The sequence below is a fragment of the Macrobrachium nipponense genome, chromosome 6 (assembly GCF_015104395.2).
Source record: "Macrobrachium nipponense isolate FS-2020 chromosome 6, ASM1510439v2, whole genome shotgun sequence".
Classification (NCBI taxonomy): Eukaryota; Metazoa; Arthropoda; class Malacostraca; order Decapoda; family Palaemonidae; genus Macrobrachium; species Macrobrachium nipponense.
In genome coordinates, this window is record NC_061108.1 from 99,989,182 (window position 1) to 100,004,181 (window position 15,000).

Sequence of the window (15,000 nt, forward strand, 5' to 3'; positions counted from 1 at the left end):
TCCCAACGGAACCAGTACATTTCTGGTGATGTCATAAGTCGCACCCATCAAAGGAGGTGTTAGGAATTAATTTCCGGCCCAAACAGGTGGAACAATGGACATGATTAACCATCAAGGCAGCAACATTACAGAAAAAGACCTTCCCACTTTTGGGAGGGACATCTCTTTGGAGTATGTCTGCTGAGAAGCAGAGGAAGCAGAGAAAGCAGAATAGGAACAGAGAGTCCAGAGAGTGAGGTGGCAAGCCTCTCTCAGAACCCGCGGGGAACAAAACTTCAAACATCAAGACTTCACCTTGACTCTCATAACAAACTACACTTGTAAACTTGCTGTATTATTTACTTATTGTGAATGAAGTAAGAAACCCAACTCCATTGTGTCTTTCTAAGCATCCTGAGACTACAAGAATTCAGAGACTACTTTACATTGGTGGTATACAATACAAATAAAATAAAAGAGAATAAATATAAACTAATCCTTACAAGTGTGACAGCTGAGAACAAGCAATGAAAAAACAAGGGCACAACAATACATATACAGGTAGTTCCTCATTTAAAAGGAAGACCGGTTATGACCTCATGAAAATAAAAAAAACAAGGGCACAACAAAATAAATACAGGTAGTTCCTCATTTAAAAGGAAGACCGGTTATGACCTCATGTAAAGTGGATTTCCAACCAATAAATACCCTTGAACATACATATAAGGGTAGATCTTATATACCCAAACTTCACTTAAAGCTGTCAAACAGTTAATACCATTCAAACAATTACAGTCAACCCCTGCTATTTGCAGTCTCACAATTCACAGACTCACCTCTTTGTAGATTTCTCTATGGAACATATATACGCATTATTCAAAGAAAATTTGCCTATCCGCTGCATTTTTAACAGAGAAATATTTACTAATTACTGTATTTTCATATTTCATGACTAAATGCACTTTTTGTGATAAAACTATTAAAATAATCATGTATATTTTTTGGAGTTTTTTGTGTTTGAACAATCAGAATGGGCAGGTCTAAGCGTGTTTAGAGGGATCTTAAGTAGCCACGGACTTTATCTATTGGGGGGGGGGGGGGGGGGGGGGGTTATGGCATACATCCCATGCAAATACTGCGGGCTGACTGTAACACCTTATAAAATGTATTAATGTTAACAAAATTACAAATTTTTTAAGTGCTAAAACCACTGGTTTTATCATTTCTATTTGATAAAAATATCTTTGAGGGTAAAAAGTTACTGGTTTCATTGCCATAAAACTTCTTGAGATGACTTCTTTAGGAGAATCTGATTGTTTTATATGGGGCTGTAGTCCTTCATGGTGCAGTGGAAGCTATATGAAATTGCTTCAACAGGGCACTGACCAACTCCCCATCAAACAAAGAGCTGAGTGCTGCAGATTCAGGAACAGATGACGATCCAGAAACTGTTTCGCGACCAGATCTTGACGATATCGTTGCACTCGGCAAGTCCATGGGGCTAGTTGTCGATGAGGACGACATCAATGACCTTCTCGAGGAGCACCAAGAGGAGCTTACGACGGATGACCTGAAGGAGTTGGAGGCCATGCAACATAACGGTGTTCAAGAAGAGTTCACTAGCAGCGGCGAGGAGGAGGACAACGACTCTATGACAACGGGAGAAATTAAGGATGCTCTAGCTGCTTTTCATAAGGTGCATCATTCGTAGAAAAGAGACACCCCAAAAAGGCTTACACAGGCCGTATGCTTGCACAGTTCGATGACATTTGTCTGAGTCGTTTCAGGAACATTGTCAAAAGCAGGCAGAAGCAATCTTCCTTGGATAGTTATTTTTTAAAGGATACAACCTGTGTGAGCCTTTTCGGAATGTCTCTTTTCTACGAATGATTGCACCTCATGAAAAGCAGCTAGAGCATCCTTAATTTCTGCTGTTGTCATAGAGTCGTCGTCCTCCTCCTCGCCGCTGATAGAGAAATCTTCTTGAACGACGTTATGTTGCATGGCCTCCAACTCTTCCCTATACAGGCAGTCCCCGGGTTACGACGGTGTCGGCTTACGACGTTCCGAGGTTACGACGCTTGTCAAAAGACGTTATTTCCAGGATTACGACACATGTTCCAGGGTTACAATGCATGTTCCAGGGTTAAGACGCCTACAATGCTCATCTGGGAGATGAAATATGACACCAAAAATGCAAAATAATCAATATTTGAAGGTTTTTTGAAGAAAAATGCCATAAGAATGAAGTTTACATAGTTTTCAATGCACCCAAAGCATTAAAGTAAGGTTTTCTTAGGATTTTTGACGATGTTCCGGCTTACGACGATTTTCGGCTTACAACGCGTCTCAAGAACGGAACCCCCGTCGTAACCCGGGGACCGCCTGTAATATGTCTATTAGTATTTTTAAATAATAATAATAATAATATAAGTTAAGCATATCTTAGTTTCACCAGACCACTGAGCTGATTAACAGCTCTCCTAGGGCTGACCCGAAGGATTAGATATTTTTACGTGGCTAGGAATCAATTGGTCACCTAGCAACAGGACCTACAGCTTATTGTGGGATCCGAACCACACTATACTGAGAAATGAATTTCTATCACCAGGAATAAATTCCTCTGATTCCGCATTGGCTGAGCCGGGATTTGAACTTCGAACCACCGGATTGGCAGCCGAGAGCGAAAACCACTTGTCCAGCAAGGAACTGTAATTACAAAATTCATATGTGATACTATTTTAACCCTTAAACGCCTATTGGACGTATTTTACGTCGACGGAAATTGTCGGGTGCTTAATTGACATATTTTAAATATTTGCAGAAAAATAGTTATGGACCTACTTGGCGAAAAATTTTGAATCATGCACCTTGAGGGATGCTGGGAGTTCACAGATCAAGCTGTTGTTTTGTTTACAAGCGTTACCCCGCCATGCATGTGCGAATTTCTTTCTTCTCACACTATAAAGCATCAGCGACACATCTCAGAAATGATTTCGTCACTTTGATAATTTTTGCACCATTTTATATTAGCCGCTACATAGAGTTTTATACATGAAAATGTGCGCATTTTTGTGTAGAATACAACAAAAAAATACCCATGGTTGTAGCTTTTATAATTTTTTAAATATTTTCATATAAATAATGATGTGCCAAAATTTCAACCTTTGGTCAACTTTGACTCGACCGAAATGACAGAAAAACGCAATTGTAAGCTAAAATTCTTACATTCTTGTAATATTTAATCATTTACCTTCATTTTGCAACAAATTGAAAGTCCCTACCACAATATTTCGATTTATGGTGAATTTTTGAAAAAACTTTTTCCTTACATCTGCGTGGTAACTCTGCCGAAAAAATAAGAAATTCTTTCGTCAGATTGTCGTAATGTTTGCACAGTTTTGTATTGGCCATTACATAAAGTTTTATATAGGAAAATGTGCATATTTTCATGTAGAAAACAACAAAAAACAACCCATGGTTGTAGCTTTTATCAGTTTTGAAATATTTTTATATAAATAACGGTAAGTGCCAAAATTTCAATCTTTGGTCAACTTGGACTCAACTGAAATGGTCGAAAAACGCAATTGTAAGCTAAAAATCTTACATTCTAGTACTATTCAGTCTTTTACCTTCATTTTGCAACAAATTGGAACACTGCCGAAAAAATAAGAAATTCTTTCGTCCGATTGTCGTAATGTTTGCACCATTTTATATTAGCCGTTACGTAAAGTTTTATACATAAAAATGTGCGCAATTTTATGTAGAATACAACTTCAAACAATCCACGGTTGTAGCTTTTATCAGTTTTGAAATATTTTCATATAAATAACGATAAGTGCCAAAATTTCAACCTTCAGTCAACTTTGACTCGACCGAAAAAACGCAATTGTAAGCTAAAACTCTTAAATTCTTGTAATATTCAATTATTTGCCTTCATTTTTCATTTTTCAACTAATTGGAAGTCTCTAGCACAATATTTTGATTTATGGTGAATTTTTGAAAAAAACTTTTTCCTTATGTCCACGCGGTAACTCTGCTGAAAAAATCAGGAATTCTTTCGTCAGATTGTCGTAATGTTTGCACCTTTTATATTAGCCGTTACATAAAGTTTTATAGTGTTCCCCCGTGGATTAGCGGATTTCTCTCTGGACCCTATCTACCCACTATTTGCAGGGATTCGCCTATTCGCGGGATTTTCCGGTGAAAATCACCACCAATTAGTGTATTTTGATGTTATTTTCATGACTAAATGCATTTTAATGGTACAAAAATGATTTCCTAATTTTCAAATATTAATACTGATTAACCCTTTAACACCGATTGGACGTATTAAACGTCGATATAAATTGTCTGTTGTGTGCCGGTTGGACGTATGGTACGTCGATATAAAAAAAGTTTTTTTAAAAATTCGCGGAAAAATAGTTATAGGTCTACTAGGCAAAAACATTTGAATCACGCACCTTGGGGGAAGCTGGGAGCTCACGGATCAAGGCGTTGTTTTCTTTACAATCGTTACCCAGGCGTGCAAGCACGAATTTCTTTCTTCTAGCACTAAAAAGTATCAGCGACACATCTCAGAAATTATTTCGTCACTTTGACATCATTTTTGCGCCATTTTATATCAGCCGTTACATGGAGTATTATATATGAAAATGTGCGCAATTTCATGTACAATACAACAAAAAACAACTCATGGTTGTAGCTTGTATCAGTTTTGAAATATTTTCATATAAATAGCGATAAGTGCCTAAATTTCAACCTTCAGTCAAATTTGACTAACGAAATGGTCAAAAAACGCAATTGTACACTAAAAATCTTATATTCTAGTAATATTCAATCATTTACCTTCATTTTGGAACAAATTTGAAGTCTCTGGCACAATATTTTGATTTATGGTGAATTTTTGAAAAAAATTTTTTACTTACATCCGCTCGGTAACTCTTCCGCAAATAACCTTAATTTTTTCGTCTGATTATCGTAATGTTTGCACCATTTTAAATTAGCCGTTACATAAAGTTTTATATATGGAAATGTGCGCAATTTCATGTAGAATACAACTAATAACCACCCATGGTTGTAGCTTTTATCAATTTTGAAATATTTCCATATAAATAACGTTAAGTGCCAAAATATCAACCTTCGGTCAACTTTGACTTGACCGAAATGGTCAAAAAACGCAATTGTAAGCTAAAACTCTTACAATCTAGTAATATTCAATCATTTACATTTATTTTGCAACAAATTGGAAGTCTCTAGCACAATATTTTGATTTATGGTGAATTTATAAAAAAAAACTTTTTCCTAATGTCCGCGCGGTAACTCTTCCGAAAAAATCATAAATTTTTTCGTCCGATTGTCGTAATGTTTGCACCATTTTAAATCAGCCGTTACATGTAGTATTACATATGAAAATGTGCACAATTTCATGTAGAATACAACTAAAAACAACCCATGGTTGTGGCTTTTAACAGTTTTGAAATATTTTCATATAAATAACGATAAGTTCCAAAATTTCAATCTTTGTTAAACTTTGACTCGACCAAAATGGGCGAAAATGTGCGCAATTTCATGTAGAATACAACGAATAACCGCCCATGGTTGTAGCTTTTATCTATTTTGAAATATTTCCATATAAATAACGTTAAGTGCCAAAATATCAACCTTCGGTCAACTTTGACTTGACCGAAATGGTCAAAAAACGCAATTGTAAGCTAAAACTCTTACATTCTAGTAATACGTATTCAATAATTTACCTTTATTTTGCAACAAATTGGAAGTCTCTAGCACAATATTTTGATTTATGGTGAATTTATAAAAAAAACTTTTTCCTTATGTCCGCGGGGTAACTTCCGAAAAAATCATAAATTTTTTCGTCCGATTGTCGTAATGTTTGCACCATTTTAAATTAGCCGTTACATGTAGTATTATATATATGAAAATGTGCACAATTTCATGTAGAATACAACTAAAAACAACCCATGGTTGTGGCTTTTATCAGTTTTGAAGTATTTTCATATAAATAACGATAAGTTCCAAAATTTCAATCTTTGGTCAAATTTGACTCGACCAAAATGGTCGGAAAACGCAATTGTAAGCTAAAACTCTTATATTCTAGTAATATTCACTCATTTACCTTTATTTTGCAACAAATTGGAAGTGTCTAGCACAATATTTTGATTTATGGTGAAATTACAAAAAAAAAAAAAAACATTTTCCTTACGTCCACGCGGTAACTCTTCCGAAAAAAATCTTAAATTTTTTTGTCCGATTGTCGTAATGTTTGCACCATTTTAAATTAGCCATTACATGGAGGATTATATATGAAAATGTGCACAATTTCATGTAGAATACAACTAAAACAACCCATGGTTGTAGCTTTTATCAGTTTTGAAATATTTTCATATAAATAATGATAAGTGCCACAATTTCAACCTTCGGTCAAATTTGACTCGACCGAAATGGTCGAAAAACGCAATTGTAAGCTAAAACCCTTATATTTTAGTAATATTCAATCATTTACCTTTATTTTGCAACAAATTGGAAGTCTCTAGCACAATATTTCAATTTATGGTGAATTTATGAAAAAAAAATTGTAAGCTAAAACTCTTATATTCTAGTAATATTCAATCATTTTCCTTTATTTTGCAACAAATTGGAAATCTCTAGCACAATATTTCAATTTATGGTGAATTTATGAAATAAACTTTTTCCTTACGTCCCCGCGGTAACTCTTCCGAAAAAAGTAATTTTGACGAAGGAAAAATCTATTTCTGGGCCCAGCCCGTGCCGCTTTGTGAAATATCCTTTCAATTCATATTTCTAAGGGAAATAATACTAACATTACCAGAGAAAAATAAAAAGGAGGATGTCAGAGCATTCTGACTCGCTCACCGTAAATAAAAGAGCGTGTCGGTATGGTACTGGGGCGAGTGAAACCACTACCACGGGCCTCTTGTCATTTAGATCTCTCCTCCACAAAATCCCCCTGCTAGAGAGAGCTGGTACACAGCCCACGCCAGCAACTGCTACTACTTGCTCACCCACGCCAACACCAGCGCCTCTAGCGGACATCCTTTCCGTTAGCAGCATCCTGCACGCACGTGTTTTTCCTCTTTTGTGTTTTTGTGCTTACGTTTTGGATTTTCCTTACCATTATGGAACTTCAAGCCATTGCCTCAGCTAAGTTAACCCTCTTACGCCGAAGCGGTAAAAAAAAAATTGTCTCCCGTGTGCCGGAGGTGTTTCAGAGTGAGCGCGGAAGCGGAAAAATTTTTGTTTTTCAAAAAATCACAGCGCGCTTAGTTTTCAAGATTAAGAGTTCATTTTTGCCTCCTTTTTTTGTCATTGCCTGAAGTTTAGTATGCAACCATCAGAAATGAAAAAAATTATCATTATCATATATAAATAATGCGATATATGATAGCGCAAAAACGAAATTTCTTATATAATTGTATTCAAATTGCGCTGTGCGCAAAACAGTTAAAGGTAACAAGTTACTTTTTTTTCGTTGTAATGTACACTAAATTGCGATCATTTTGGTATATAACACATTGTAAAACGATAAAAGCAACACAGAGAAAATATTATCACAAAATAATGCATGAATTCGTAACGCGCGGACATAAACAAATATTTTTTTCAAAAATTCACCATAAATCTAAATATTGTCCTAGAGACTTCCAATTTCTTTCAAAATGAAGACAAATAATTGAATATTACTATACTGTAAGAGTATTAGCTTACAATTGCAGTTTTCGACCATATCTGACGAGTTAAAGTTGACCGAATGTCGAATTTTTTTATATATATATTTTTTATATGCAATTATTTCAAAAATAAGAAAAGCTACAACCTTCAAATATTTTTCGTTTTATCCTACATGAAATTGCACACATTTTCATATATAAAACTCTATGAAATGCCTAATATGAAATGGAGCAAATATTCCGAGAATGGGACGTACGCATTTCGGAGATTTGTGGCGGAGAATCCGCGCGCGGAGGGAAGGAAAGATTTTTTTTTTAAATTCACCATAAATCTAAATATTTTGCTAGAGACTTCCAATTTGTTTCAAGATGAAGATAAATGACTGAATATTACTAGACTGTAAGAGTTTTAGCTTACAATTGCGTTTTTCGACCATTTCGGTAGAGTCAAAGTTGACCGAACGTGGTTTTTTCTATTTATCGTGATTTATATGCAAATATTTCAAAAATGAGAAAAGCTACAACCTTCAATTATTTATTGTTGTATTCTACATGAAATTGTGCACATTTTCATATACAAAACTTTATGTAACGGCTAATTTAAAATGGTGCAAACATTACCACAATCGCACGTATGATTTTTTCGGAAGAGTTACAGCGCGGACGTAAAGAAAATGTTATTTTTATCATAAATTCACCATAAATCGAAATATTGTGCTAAAGACTTCCAATTTGTTGCAAAATGAAGGTAAATGCTTGAATATTTACTAGAATATAAGCGTTTTAGCTTACAATTGCGTTTTTCGACCATTTCAGTAGAGTCAAAGTTGACTGAAGGTTGAAATTTTGGCAATTATCGTTATTTATATAAAAATATCTCAAAACTGATAAAAGCTACAACCATGGGTTGATTTTAGTTGTATTGTGCATAAAATTGCGCACATTTCCATATATAAAACTTTATATAACGGCTAATTTTAAAATGGTGCAAACATTACCACAATCGCATGTATGATTTTTTTCGGAAGAGTTACCGAGCGGACGTAAGGAAAAAGTTTTTTCATAAATTCACCATATATCGAAATATTGTGCTAGAGACTTCCAATTAGTTGCAAAATTAAGGTAAATGATTGCATATTACTAGAATATAAGAGTTTTAGCTTACAATTGCGTTTTTCGACCATTTCGGTAGAGTCAAAGTTGACCGAAGGTTGAAATTTTGGCAATTATCGTTATTTATATGAAAATATCTCAAAACTGATAAAAGCTACAATCATGACTATTTTATTGTTGTATTCTACATAAAAATGCGCACATTTTCATATATAATACTTCATGTAACGGCTAATTTACAATGGTACAAAAATTATGTCAAAGTGTCGAAATAATTTCCGAGATGTGTCACAGATACTTTTTAGTTCGGCAAGAAAGAAATTCGCGCTTGCGCGCCTGCGTAACCATTGTAAACAAAACAACACCTTGATCCGTGAACTCTCAGCATCCCCCAAGGCGCGTGATTCAAAAGTTTTAGGCTGGTAGGCCTATGGGTATATTTCCGCGAATTTTTAAAAAAACTTTTGTAAGTCGACGTAAAATACGTCCAGTCGGCACACAGGAGACAAAAAATGTCGACGTAAAATACGTCCAGTCGGCATAAGAGGGTTAAGTACTGCCTAAGTGTTACACATAATTTTAGCCAGTCAGGACCCGTTTTACAGCCCTTTTTTAGGTATTATAACGGTGCCTACTGTGACATGGCTTCAGGCTCGCCATGCCAGCTCGCCTCGTGTGATTCATTGCTAGCTCCTTCGGTCTTCTATACCGTTGTAGCTACGTCTATGCAGTATTTATGCTTATTTATACATGTGGTGCAAGATGTGATATTTGTATTTGTATTTTATTTGTATCTTATTTGGGAATCTTATGCCTTTTTGTCTTAGCTCAGTGTTCATCCATGCATGTGCCTTTGTCTAGGTCTGTTAGGCATGTGGGGTCGTACGCCCCTCTCTCTCTTTTAGTCCTACCACCCTGGCATTCGCCCTCTGGTTCTACGTATCGGCAAAGGCCAGCTCCAGAGGGGTTGGGCTTCCTACCTTCCAGGTAGATTAGCCTAGCTTCTCTAGGACGTTGCTTTCCCTTTATCTTTTGATTCCCTTCCTTTCTATAATGATAACACTCTGTTTTATTCATATCGCATGTAAGAGACGGTTTGTGCTAGCCTAGGCTACCTTAGTTCGCCTGGTCTATACGTCCGCGTGGTCCTACCATGTTCGCGGTGGGCCAGACGATCGCCACGAGCCACCAGCTCAGTCCCCCTCCCTGCTTCCACCCTCCCCTACGCGGGCGGGAGAGCAGGTCGCACTCGCTCAAGGTTGCCACGGCAACCACCCGGGCTCTCCTCCCCTCCTCCTCTCTCCCCAGAGTGGATACGGGAGACTCGGGGGGGGGGGGGGGGGGGGGGATTCCTGAGTCTGGCTCCTCATTCCGTTCTCACACTGGGTTCCATGGGGGGTCTCATGTACGCTCGGGTTGGGTTGGCCACCTCGCTCGCTTGTACTCGGACCTCCTCGGGTCCCTCCTTAGCTCTCTCCTATCCCGGTCACCCCCCCGTATTCCCACCGCACCAGTGGCGGAATCAGCTGGCTCCGCCAGCTCTTCTAGGGAGTGACGCAGAGTAGCACCTCTACATGCTTCTATAGTTATATATATACGTTTTAACTTCTATTATTATCTTATATATTACCATTATTGTTTGTATAAATCATAAATTTTTGCATGATTGTCGTAATGTTTGCACCATTTTAAATTAGCCGTTACATAAAGTTTTATATATGAAAATGTGCGCAATTTCATGTAGAATACAACAAAAAACAAACTATGGTTGTAGCTTTTATCAGTTTTGAAATATTTTCATATAAATAACAATAAATAGAAAAAATTCGTCCTTCGGTCAACTTTAACTCGACCGAATTGGTTGAAAACTGCAATAGTAAGCTACAACACTTACAGTCTAGTAATATTCAATCAATTACCTTCATTTTGCAACAAACGGGAAGTCTCTAGCACAATATTTTGATTCATGGTGAATTTTTGAAAACAGTTTTTTTTTACGTCTGAGCGTTACGAATTCATGCATCATTTTGTGATAATATTTTCTCTGTGTTGCCTTGATTGTTTTACAATGTGTTTTATACCAAAATGATTGCAATTTAGTGTACAATACAACGAAAAAAAATCAACTCATTATCTTTAACTATTTTGCTCACAAAGCAATTTGTATACAATTATATATGAAAAAAAATTTTTGCGGTCATATATCCCAATATTTATATATGATAATGATATTTTTTTTTATTTCTGATGGTTGCATACTAAACTTCAGGCAATGACAAAAAAAGGAGCCAAAAATGAACTCTTAATCTTGAAAACTAAGCGTGCAGTGATTTTTTGAAAAAACATTTTTTCCACTTCGGCGCTCACTCGTGAACGCCGCTGGCATACGGGAGACGATTTTTAAAATACCGCTTCGGCGTTTAAGGGTTAATACTGTATTAGTAAGTTTAATAAGATTAAATGATATCACATAGTAAAAATAATAATTCTCTCTCTCTCCCTCTCTCTCTCCTACAGAGATGTATGTTTTTTTGTATGATAAATAATTGATTTCATATTTTCAAATATTAATATTAATGCATACAGCAATAACATCAATTCATTAAAGAAAATACTAAAGTGAATTAGTAAGATTTTAGTTTATAAATTTGAAAATTATGTAAGAATGAAGGAAATCCCAGTCTTCTCTCTCAAACTCCAGGTACTAAAACTGTCAAACATATCAAGTAATGGGACGGAGGGGGAGCAGCAGTTGTGTTGTTGCCACCAAGTGTTCATGAAATTCTCTCTCTCTCTCTCTCTCTCTCTCACTCTCTCTCTCTCTCTCATTTACTGAGACTAGAGAATTTTTATAGTACATGTACTATTTGTTTTTAATACTTTGAAATAATAATAATAATAATAATAATAATAATAATAATAATAATAATATTAATATAACTGTAATTACAAAATTCATATTATGCAATAGTATTTTAAAGAAATACAATAATCTATCCATTTCACTCTTTTAATTAAGGATATCTCCTCTCTCTCTCTCTCTCTCTCTCTCTCTCTCTCTCTCTCTCTCTCTCTCTCTCTCTCTCTCTTTTTGCCACACAGGATATGTATGTCATAATGAGTGGTAACTCCCTCCCTCTGTTTCGCTGGAAGCGATATAAGTATTTTCTGAGAGAACAGAGATAAACACACACTCTCTCTCTCTTTACTGAGATGAAAGAATTTTTATGGTACAGAATTTTTATTTTTATTGATAATTATTATTATTGTTAATAATAATAATAATAATAATAATAATAATAATAATAATAATATAATAATAATATAATAATAATAATAATAATAATTAAAAAGTAATTACAAAATTCATATGTGGTAGTATTTTAAAGAGATAAAAATGACCTTTCCATTTCACTTACGTAAGGATAACTCCTCTCTCTTACTGTGATATGAAAATTTTTATGGTAGATGCATGTGTTTATTAATATTTTCAAATAATAATAATAATAATATAACTAACTTCAAATAAAAATTCTTCCCTTCGTCTTTTTCTGTATCAATTTCCCTACCTTCTCGAAACTCCAGTGACACTCAGAGCTGGGAAACAGTGCCATACAATGGTCAACGAATTTAATGGTTTTTATGCAATCTCTCTCTCTCTCTTACTGAGGAGATTCTTTTTATGGTACATGCATGTAATAAGTTTATTATTAATATAAAAATAATAATACTATAAATGTAATTACAAAATTCATATGTGAGTATTTTAAATACAATAATCTTTCCATTTCACTCTTTTAAATACTGTAAGGACAATCTCTCTCTCTCTCTCTCTCTCTCTCTCTCTCTCTCTCTCTCTCTCTCTCTCTCTCTCTCTCTCTTGGCTGCAAGTGTTATAAGTACGTATGTATGTACGTACGTATATACCTTTAAGGGTACTAATGTTTAGAATTACTTTGAAATTATATTGATACAGTCTCTAAGATTAATACATTAATATGATAATAATTTAAGGTAAATTTGATGTAGGATGTTACATAAGGTTTACATTTGGTGTTTCTCTCTCTCTCTCTCTCTCTCTCTCTCTCTCTCTCTCTCTCTCTCTCTCTCTCTCTCTCAGCAAAAGAATTGATATACAGACAAACATAATTGTTCTGTCCTCTCTTTCTCCCTTCACTGGAATAGATATGTGTATTTATGGTAGGGGAAATAAGTGTTGCCTATAGAAGTTCCTTTCAATCTATTGATATCGTAAGGAGTTATTCTCTCTCTCTCTCTCTCTCTCTCTCTCTCTCTCTCTCTCTCTCTCTCTCTCTCTCTCTCTCTCTCTCTGTTATTGGCTGTTTATATATTTCTAATGGTAAAATGTTTAAGACGACTTTGGAATTATATTAATAATACCAATTCAATGGTATCTTTGATGTAGGATGATACTTTAAGTATACATTTGGTATTTGAACTTTCAAGATAGGCAGATATGGGCATCTTTAGAGGGAAGTTCTAACTATTAGTGGGTTTGCACTTTTTGCGGGGGTCCCTGGTACACATCCCCGCGAATATGGGGGGAACACTGTATCTGAAAATGTGCACAATTTCATGTAGAATACAACAAAAAAAACAACCCATTGTTGAAGCTCTTATCAGTTTTGAAATATTTTCATATGAATCACGATAAGTGCCAAAATTTCAACCTTTGTCAAATTTGACTCGACTGAATTTGTCGAAAATCGCAATTGTAAGCTAAAACTCTTACATTCTAGTAATATTCAATCATTTATCTTCATTTTGCAGCAAATTGGAAGTCTCTAGCACAATATTTCGATTTATGGTGAATATTTGAAAAAACCTTTTCCTTACGTCCGTGCGGTAACTCTGCCGAAAAAATCAGAAATTCTTTCGTCAGATTGCTGTGATGTTTGCACTGTTTTATATTAGCCGTTACATAAAGTTTTATATGTGAAAATGTGCACAATTTCATGTAGAATACAACAAAAAACAACCCAAAGTTGTAGCTTTTATCAGTTTTGAAATATTTTCATATAAATAACGATGTGCCGAAATTTCAACCTTCGGTCAACTTTGACTACCAAATGGTTGAAAAACGCAGTTGTAAGCTAAAACTCTTACATTCTAGTAATATTCAATCATTTGCCTTCATTTGGCAACAAATTGGAAGTCTCTAGCACAATATTTCGATTTATGGTGAATTTTTGAGAAAAAAACTTTTTCCTTACATCCGCGCAGTAACTCTGCTGAAAATATCAGAAATTCTTTTGTCAGATTGTCGTAAGTTTGGCACAGTTTGATATCAGCCATTACATAAAGTTATATATGAAAATGTGTGCAATTTCATGTAGAATACAACAATAAATAACTCATGGTTGTAGCTTTTATCAGTTTTGAAATATTTTTATATAAATAATGATAAATAGAAAAAATTCGACCTTCGGTCAAATTTAACTCGACCAAAATGGTCGAAAACTGCAATTGTAATCAACAAAACTTACAGTCTTGCAATATTCAAACAATTACCTTCCTTTTGCAACAAATGGGAAGTCTCTAGCACAATATTTCGATTTATTGCGAAATTTTGAAAAAACTTTTTTTATGTCCGCGCGTTACGAATTCATGCATCATATTGTGATACGTAATATTTTCTCTGTGTTGCTTTGATCGTTTTATAATTTGTTATATACCAAAATCAACGCAATTTAGTGTACAATACAACGGGAAAAAATTAACTCATTAGCTTTCACCGTTTTGGTCACAGTGTGATTTGTATACAATTATATAAGAAATTTTTTTTCGTGCTGTCATATATCCCAATATTTATATATGATAAGGATATTTTCTAATTTCTGATGGTTGCATACTAAACTTCAGGCAATGACAAAAAAAGGAGCCAAAAATGAACTCTTAATCTTGAAAACTAAGTGTGCTGTGATTTTTTAAAAGAACTTTTTTTCCGCTTCGGCGCTCACTCTTGAACACCGCCGGCATACAGGAGACACTTTCGGAAATACCGGCTCGGCGTTTATGGTTTAAAAAAATACAATGATCATTCCATTTCACTCATTTAAATAAGTCTCTCTCTCTCTCTCTCTCTCTCTCTCTCTCTCTCTCTCTCTCTCTCTCTCTCTCTCTCTCCACAAGATACGTGTCATAGTGGTAACTCTCTCCCTCTGTTTTGGCTGGAAGT

The 15,000-nt window shown here is 35.1% G+C and overlaps 1 protein-coding gene across 5 annotated transcripts in view; it reads right to left on the reverse strand.

Annotated features, from left to right (window-relative positions):
- LOC135216709 (coronin-7-like) overlaps positions 1–15,000 on the reverse strand; it is a 502,494-nt gene that overhangs the window by 181,541 nt on the left and 305,953 nt on the right. The gene's annotated exons all lie outside the window — the stretch shown is intronic.